General features: G+C 47.1%; 1 non-coding gene across 1 annotated transcript; it reads right to left on the reverse strand.

Moving 5' to 3' along the window:
* Window positions 1–438: 438 nt before the first annotated feature.
* Window positions 439–511, reverse strand: TRNAK-UUU. Its single transcript has one exon. It is a non-coding gene; the product is annotated as a tRNA-Lys (tRNA).
* Window positions 512–7,353: the final 6,842 nt, after the last annotated feature.

Here is a 7,353-nt window from a genome sequence, read left to right on the forward strand (position 1 = left end):
AATAGGAGGAGGCAGTGGATTGGGACAGAGGAGAAGGGTGAAGAGGAGTAGGCTCTGGTTGGGAGTGGGGAGCAATGAGCATAGGAGGGCCTGTGGGTTGGGACTAAGGGGCACTGGGAATAGAGGGGACATGGGTTCGGGATGAAGAGCATCCTCGTTTGGGGATCCAGCAGGACAGGGGAAGGCAGCAAGTGATTCTAATTCCTTAGGGATATTCTGTGTGTTTGTGTGTGTGTGTGCAGGGGAGGAACAAGCTATATGCCCAGAGGCCTTTATTCCTCCAGCATGTAAGGACACAGGGGATGTCAGGAAGTTGCCCCTTTAATCCCACACACACACAAAGGCCCTTTTTAGGAAAGGCAAAATCCTGAAGAGAAAAAGTAACATCAAAGAGGACTCCAGAAAGACAGATTTTTAAGATCCTAGTAAGCAGTTTTTCACCTGACCAGGGACTTGAACCCTGGACCCTCAGATTAAAAGTCTGATGCTCTACCAACTGAGCTAGCCAGGCTCATGAAAAAAAATAGCAAGTTGTTGCAGAGGAGAAACTAGTCAAGAAAAAGAGAGCTGGAAACAATAGGGGAAACCTGCTGCTCTCTCTCTTCCAAGCCCTAGCCTGGCTTGGTATTAGTGCTGGTTAAAAAGAGGGGGAAATATCAGCATCTACCAGCCTTTTATAGCTGTACAAGAATCAGGCACAATACAGAGGTACCCATCTGCAAGTGCCAAATGGTTGGATTGGCTAATGCAACCTGTAGAAGTCCAGGGCACACTGGGATATAGAGCCAAGTGTACATCATCATCATTATTTCAAAGTGATAATGATAATGATAGGAAGGTTCACAATTGACTAAGTAGTTACATACAAAGGTGTATATTTGGCAGTGTACATTGGTAAATCCTGGATCCTTCTCAGGCTCAGGTTGGCCACCCCGGTTTAGATGTAGAAGTTACAAAATTTAAACTTGAAAGAGGGGCCAATTTTCCCATCATTTCACACCTTTACATCCAAACACGATGACTTTCTGAATGAGCCCTCCTCGTTCAGCCAGAAGATTTGGGGTGGATGTAGGAGTCACTGGGTAAAATTCTCTGGACTCTGTTATGAATCAGGTCAGAGCAGAGGTACATAGTGATCTAGTCTGGCTGTAAAATCTATATATCAAAACCAAAATGGTGTTAAATTAATCCTCAGAAACAGCTGTTCCCCACCCAGATCCCAGCAAAAGGCTATCCAAGGAAGGGGGCTGTTTAGGAAGGAAAGAAGAAAGATGTCCTCCTCTCCCTGGAGGAATTGGGCTCTGCGCTTTGGACAGAAAGGAGGGGAAGGAAATGGTCACACGATGGCAGCAGAACATAAGAAATGAAACACAACAGGCTTCTGTCCACATTGATTCTGAACAGTGGAACGAACCTGACTCCCGTATCATGAAAAGCCAAAAAGCCATTTCTTTCTATGGCCGGGAACACTAGGAGAAAAGAGTTCCAATAATTCCTGCCCATTTATTTGTGAATTATTTTATATTAAAAAGAAAATTGTAACAAAATTAGTCTGAACTTGAGCTGCCTGTTATTAAAAGCTGGTTCCCCAATTCAGTTCCAACTGCTCTGCTAGAAACACCCCCAGGTGTCACCCCAAGAAGAGAAAAAAGAGAAACCCCCACTCGGCACTGCACTTGGCTCCAGGCTGCTGTCCCGGGGTGCGGGTGGGGTCTGATTGTTTTCTGCTGAGGAGGGAGCCAGTATAGGCCTCTGGTGCTATGCTCCTAGCATCTGCCCAGCCCAGGCTGTCCTCTGCCTCAGCTGCTGCTCCCTGCATGCTCTAGAGTCAAACATGCAGGGCCCCCAGGAGAACAGAGGCTGGGACAGGGCAGCAGCCTGGGTTTGGCTAGGAAGCTGCAGAGAGTTCTCGTTCCCTGAGAACTGGCCTGGCTGCCTTCTCAACAGCACACAAATCAATTCCACGCCCCCATCCCCAGAAAAATCAGCCTGGAGCCAAGGGCAGCATGGGACGATTCCCTTTAGTTCCCACCGAGGCATGAGAGAACCCAGGGCATTTCTAGCAGAGCTTATAGAACTGATGTGGGGAAACAAGCCTTTAATAACAGGCAGTTCAAGTTTAAGCTAAGTGTTTTTAACAATTTTTACAACATTAAATAACCCTTCAATTATAGTGTCACCATCCATAAAATTGCTTCAGCCTTATAGGTTCCCAAGTGGAAAACTAAACGTCTCTTCAAATACAAGGGAGTGGAGATCAGTCAGTGTTCAGAGTCATCCCACATAAAAGAACCATGTTGTGGTACATACTGGCCCCATCATGTGGCCATCGCCTTTCCCTCCTTTCTGTTAAAAGTTTTGGTATTTTGCACAGAAACTTCCTTCCCTCAGGAGAGACCTGGGAACCAGGGCTGTCAGCCAGACAAACACCTTTAAGAGGAGGCATAACCTGTCAAAAAATGATCTCCCTTTTTCAGTTCAGTGACAGCCTGAAATGTTACTTATCCCAGCAGAGCCGGAGGATTGAAAGCAGCTACATCAAACCCCTGTGTAGCTAACAGGAATGAACACAAACACTCCCTTGTATCTGAAGAGATGTTTAGTTTTACCCTTGGTAAACTACAAGACTAAAGGGAAAGATGCCAGATATAGAGAGTAAAACACGAAACGATCATCATAGTTATGCCCATAGTGAATGCAAAATCTTTCTATATTCTTCTTATTATCATCAGTGTATTATTTTCTCTGGAGTCTAGACATTGATTATACCTTGACCAAGAAATTTAGATCTTGATAAAATAATCGACTACCCCTGGTTAAGGCAATGGACTTGACACCCACTGGGGTGTCCCTACAGAGGTTCAAATGCTAACAACAGTGGCTGACTTTTAGCTATAGCTTTTAATCAGGGCAATACATTGATACAAATTCCTGTTAAATAATTTCTCAGCCAGAGTCCTTCACCCACATTCCTTAGGGCACTGGGCCACCATGTGGATGTTTCATTTCCCTCCTCAATTTCACACAGAGACACAATTTCCTTTGCATGGGTCCATGAACAGCAAAACCTCCCTGTGTCTCTTGTCTGAGCCAGGGCATTCAATTCTATCGAAACCTTCTCTCCTGCAATGGCAATGGTCAGACAGAGGGGACATGGCCACCTTCACCTCTAACAGTGAGATATTGGCACGGCTCTTTCTTTATGCTGCTGTTGTTAGTCCATGAAACATCAAGGATGGAATGCAAGGCTGAGTTCATGCACCAACCCCCTGAAAAATTTGGGTGCGCCAGAGAAATGGAATGATATGCTAGAGATTTGAGTAGGAAAGGGACTGTCTGAATTGTCAAAGTGGGGAGTGAACAGCAATCTATAGCAATGTTGTTAAACACAAACACACTCTAATCATGCTCCAACCGGAAGGAAAATGGGCAGGAAATCTTGCTGTTCAGCCATGGACACACTTACACTAATGCACAGCCGTGAGTGTGCTGGGGAAGCTGTACTGAGCAATTTGAAGTGACAATTCTGTGAGAACAGAATCATTGTGTAGTGAAGTAACTATATATCAAGTAGTTATGGCTGAGTGGTTAAGGCGATGGACTAGAAATCCATTGGGGTCTTCCCACACAGGTTCAAATTCTACCAACTATGGAAATGTTAGTGTATTGTCATTGCTGTTGTCTTAGTGCCTGAGCATCCACGGAGCCACTCTGGTCTCACTCTTAGGGTATGTCTGCACTACCAGCCGTCTAGGCGGGTGGGGATCCATATATTGTGTGTCGTTAAGATGCAATATATTGATCCCTGAATGCGCTCCCTCTCGACTCCGGAACTCTAGCAGAGTCGACGGGAGACCAGTGGACCTCGATCCCATGCTGTGTAGACACCAGGTAAGTCGATCTAAGATACTTTGACTTCAGCTACGCTATTCACGTAGCTGAAGTTGCGTATCTTAGATCGATCCCCTCCCCCAGTATAGAACAGCCGTTAGGCTGGCTACACTTAAAATACTGTTGTAACACTGCTATAGCACTTTGGAGTAGACTGTTGCTACAGTGAGTGGAGGGGTTTTCCATCCCTCTAATAGCTACATTGACAGAACAATCTTTCCTTTCATTTAGCACTATCACTTCAAAAGTTTTTTTCACTTACTTAATTGGCCTCTCAGAGTTGGTAAGACAACTCCCACCTGTTCATGCTCTCTGTATGTGTGTATATATATCTCCTCAATATGTTTCACTCTATATGCATCCGAAGAAGTGGGCTGTAGCCCACAAAAGCTTATGCTCTAATAAATTTGTTAGTCTCTAAGGTGCCACAAGTACTCCTGTTCTTTTTGCGGATACAGACTAACACGGCTGCTACTCTGAAACCTATCTAACCAGGGTTCAGGTCAGCTTAACTATACCGGTTCAGGGTGTGTGGATTTTTCACACCCTGAAAGACGTACTTGTTAGAGGGTTTATCCCTTCACCCTCCCATTCCCTGGTCCTTCTCGCATGAACAGAGAGCAGCAATACCTGAAGTTCAAAGGTGCAAACAATTCAATGTTTATTGGGGTAAACTTCCAGCAAGCAATGATTCCAATTTGCTTCCTCAGTATCCCCCTTCCCAGCTCTGATAGCACAGAGCCTTGCCTGTGTCCCTCTTCCCATTCCTCCCCTTAGGGTATTTCTACACTACGGGATTAATCTGAATTTACAGAATTCGAATTTTGGAAACAGATTGTATAAAGTCGAATGTATGTAGCCACACTAGGCACATTAATTCGGCGGTGTGCGTCCATGTACTGGGGCTAGCGTCGATTTCTGGAGCCTTGCACTGTGGGTAGTTATCCCATAGCTATCCCATAGTTCCTGCAGTCTCCCCCACCCATTGGAATTCTGGGTTGAGATCCCAGTGCCTGCTAGGGCAAAAAACATTGTCGCAGGTGGTTCTGGGTACCACCTCACCCCTCCCTCCATGAAAGCAACGGCAGACAACCGTTTTGTGCCTTTTTTCCTGGGTGAACACAGCAGACGCCATACCACGGCAAGCATGGAGCCCGCTCAGCTCAAGACAGCAGTCATGAACATTGTAAACACTCCGTGCATTATCGTGCAGTTTATGCTGAACCAGGACCAGAAAAATGAGGCAAGGAGGAGGCGGCAATGGCAGCGCGGCGACGAGAGTGATGAGGACATGGACACGGACACAGAATTCTCTCAAACCGCGGGTCCCGGTGCTTTGGAGCTCATGTTGTTGATGGGACAGGTTCTATCCATGGAATGCCAATTCTGGGCCCGGGAAACAAGCACAGACTGGTGGGACTGCATCATGTTGCAGGTCTGGGACGATTCCCAGTGGCTGCGAAACTTTCACATGTGTAAGGGCACTTCATGGAACTTTGTGACTTGCTTTCCTCTGCCCTGAAGCGCCAGAATACCAGGATGAGAGCAGCCCTCACAGTTGAGAAGTGAGTGGCAATAGCCTTGTGGAAGCTTGCAACGCCAGACAGCTACCAGTCAGTCGGGAATCAACTTGGAGTGGGCAAATCTACTGTGGGGGCTGCTGTGATGCAAGTAGCCAAAGCAATCATTGAGCTGCTGCTACAAAAGGTAGTGACTCTGGGAAATGTGCAGGTCATAGTGGATGGCTTTGCTGCAATGGGATTCCCTAACTGTGGTGGGGCGATAGATGGAACCCATATTCCTATCTTGGCACCACAGCACCAGGGTACCCAGTACATAAACCGCAAGGGGTACTTTTCAATGGTGCTGCAGGCACGGGTGGATCACAGGGGACGTTTCACCAACATCAACGTGGGCTGGCCGGGAAGGGTTCATGACGCTCGCATCTTCAGGAACACTACTCTGTTTAAACGGCTGCAGCAAGAGACTTACTTCCCAGACCAGAAAATAACCATGAGGATGTTGAAATGCCTATAGTTATCCTTGGGGACCCAGCCTACCCCTTAATGCCATGGCTCCTGAAGCCATACACAGGCAGCCTGGACAGTAGTCAGGAGCTGTTCAACTACAGGCTGAGCAAGTGCAGAATGGTGGTGGAATGTGCATTTGACCGTTTAAAAGGTCGCTGGCGCACTTTACTGACTCGCTCAGACCTCAGCCAAACCAATATCCCCATTGTTATTGCTGCTTGCTGTGTGCTCCACTATCTCTGTGAGAGTAAGGGGGAGACCTTTATGGCGGGGTGGGAGGCTGAGGCAAATCACCTGGCTGCTGATTACGCACAGCCAGACACTAGGGTGATTAGAAGAGCACACCAGGAAGCGCGGCACATCAGAGAAGCTTTGAAACCAGTTTCATGACTGGCCAGGCTACCATGTGAAAGTTGTGTTTGTTTCTCCTTGATGAAAACCCGCCCCCTTTATTGACTCATTCTCTGTAGGCAACCCACCCTCCCCCTTTGATCACAGCTTGCTTTAAAAGGAAATAAAGTCACTATCGTTTAAAAATCATTTATTCTTTATTAATTGATTATAAAAAGAGGGAGAGAACTGACAAGGTAGCCCGGGCGGGGTTTGGGAGGAGGATCAGAGGGAAGGAAAAGGCCACTAAAAACAGGGTTCAAATAATGACAGCCTTTTGCTTGGGCTGTCCACTGGGGTGGAATGGGAGGGTGCACAGAGCCTCCCCCCCCCACGTTCTTACACTTCTGGGTGAGGAGGCTATGGAACATGGGGAAGGGGGTTATACAGGGGCTGTAGCGCCAGTCTGTGATCCTGCTGCTGTTCCTGAAGCTCCACCAGACGCTAGAGCATGTCTGTTTGCTCACGCAGCAGCCCCAGCATTGCATCCTGCCTCCTCTGATCTTCCTGCCGCCACCTCTCATCTTGAGCATCTCTCCTCTCCTCCCGTTGGTCCCTTCTGTCCTCACGTTGGTCCCTCATGTCCTCATGTTGGTCCCTCCTGTCCTCACGTTCACTGGCATCTTTCCTATACTTTGAAACCGTGTCCTTCCACTCATTCAGATGAGCTCTTTCAGTGCGGGTGGATTCCATGATTTCCGCGAACATCTCGTCTCGCGTCCTATTTTTCCGACGCCTTATCTGAGATAGCCTTTGGGACGGAGAAGGGAGGCTTGAAAAATTTGCAGCTGCTGGAGGGAGGGAAAAAAGGAGAGAATTTAAAAAAAATACATTTTACAGAACAATGCTTATACTCTTTCACAGTGAACAACACTATTCACATTACATAGCACATGCAATTTCTGTGCAAGGTCGCATTTTGCCTCTTAATATTGAGTGCCTGTGACTTTGCTGCTAGAGATCACAGACGCAGGTCCGGGCAACAGAATTTGGCTTGCATGCGGCCATGGTAAGCCATTGTCTTTCGTCTTCTGCATCCTCC

The sequence above is a fragment of the Terrapene carolina genome, unplaced genomic scaffold (assembly GCF_002925995.2).
Source record: "Terrapene carolina triunguis isolate 2854851 unplaced genomic scaffold, T_m_triunguis-2.0 Scaffold570, whole genome shotgun sequence".
NCBI classification, from domain to species: Eukaryota; Metazoa; Chordata; order Testudines; family Emydidae; genus Terrapene; species Terrapene triunguis.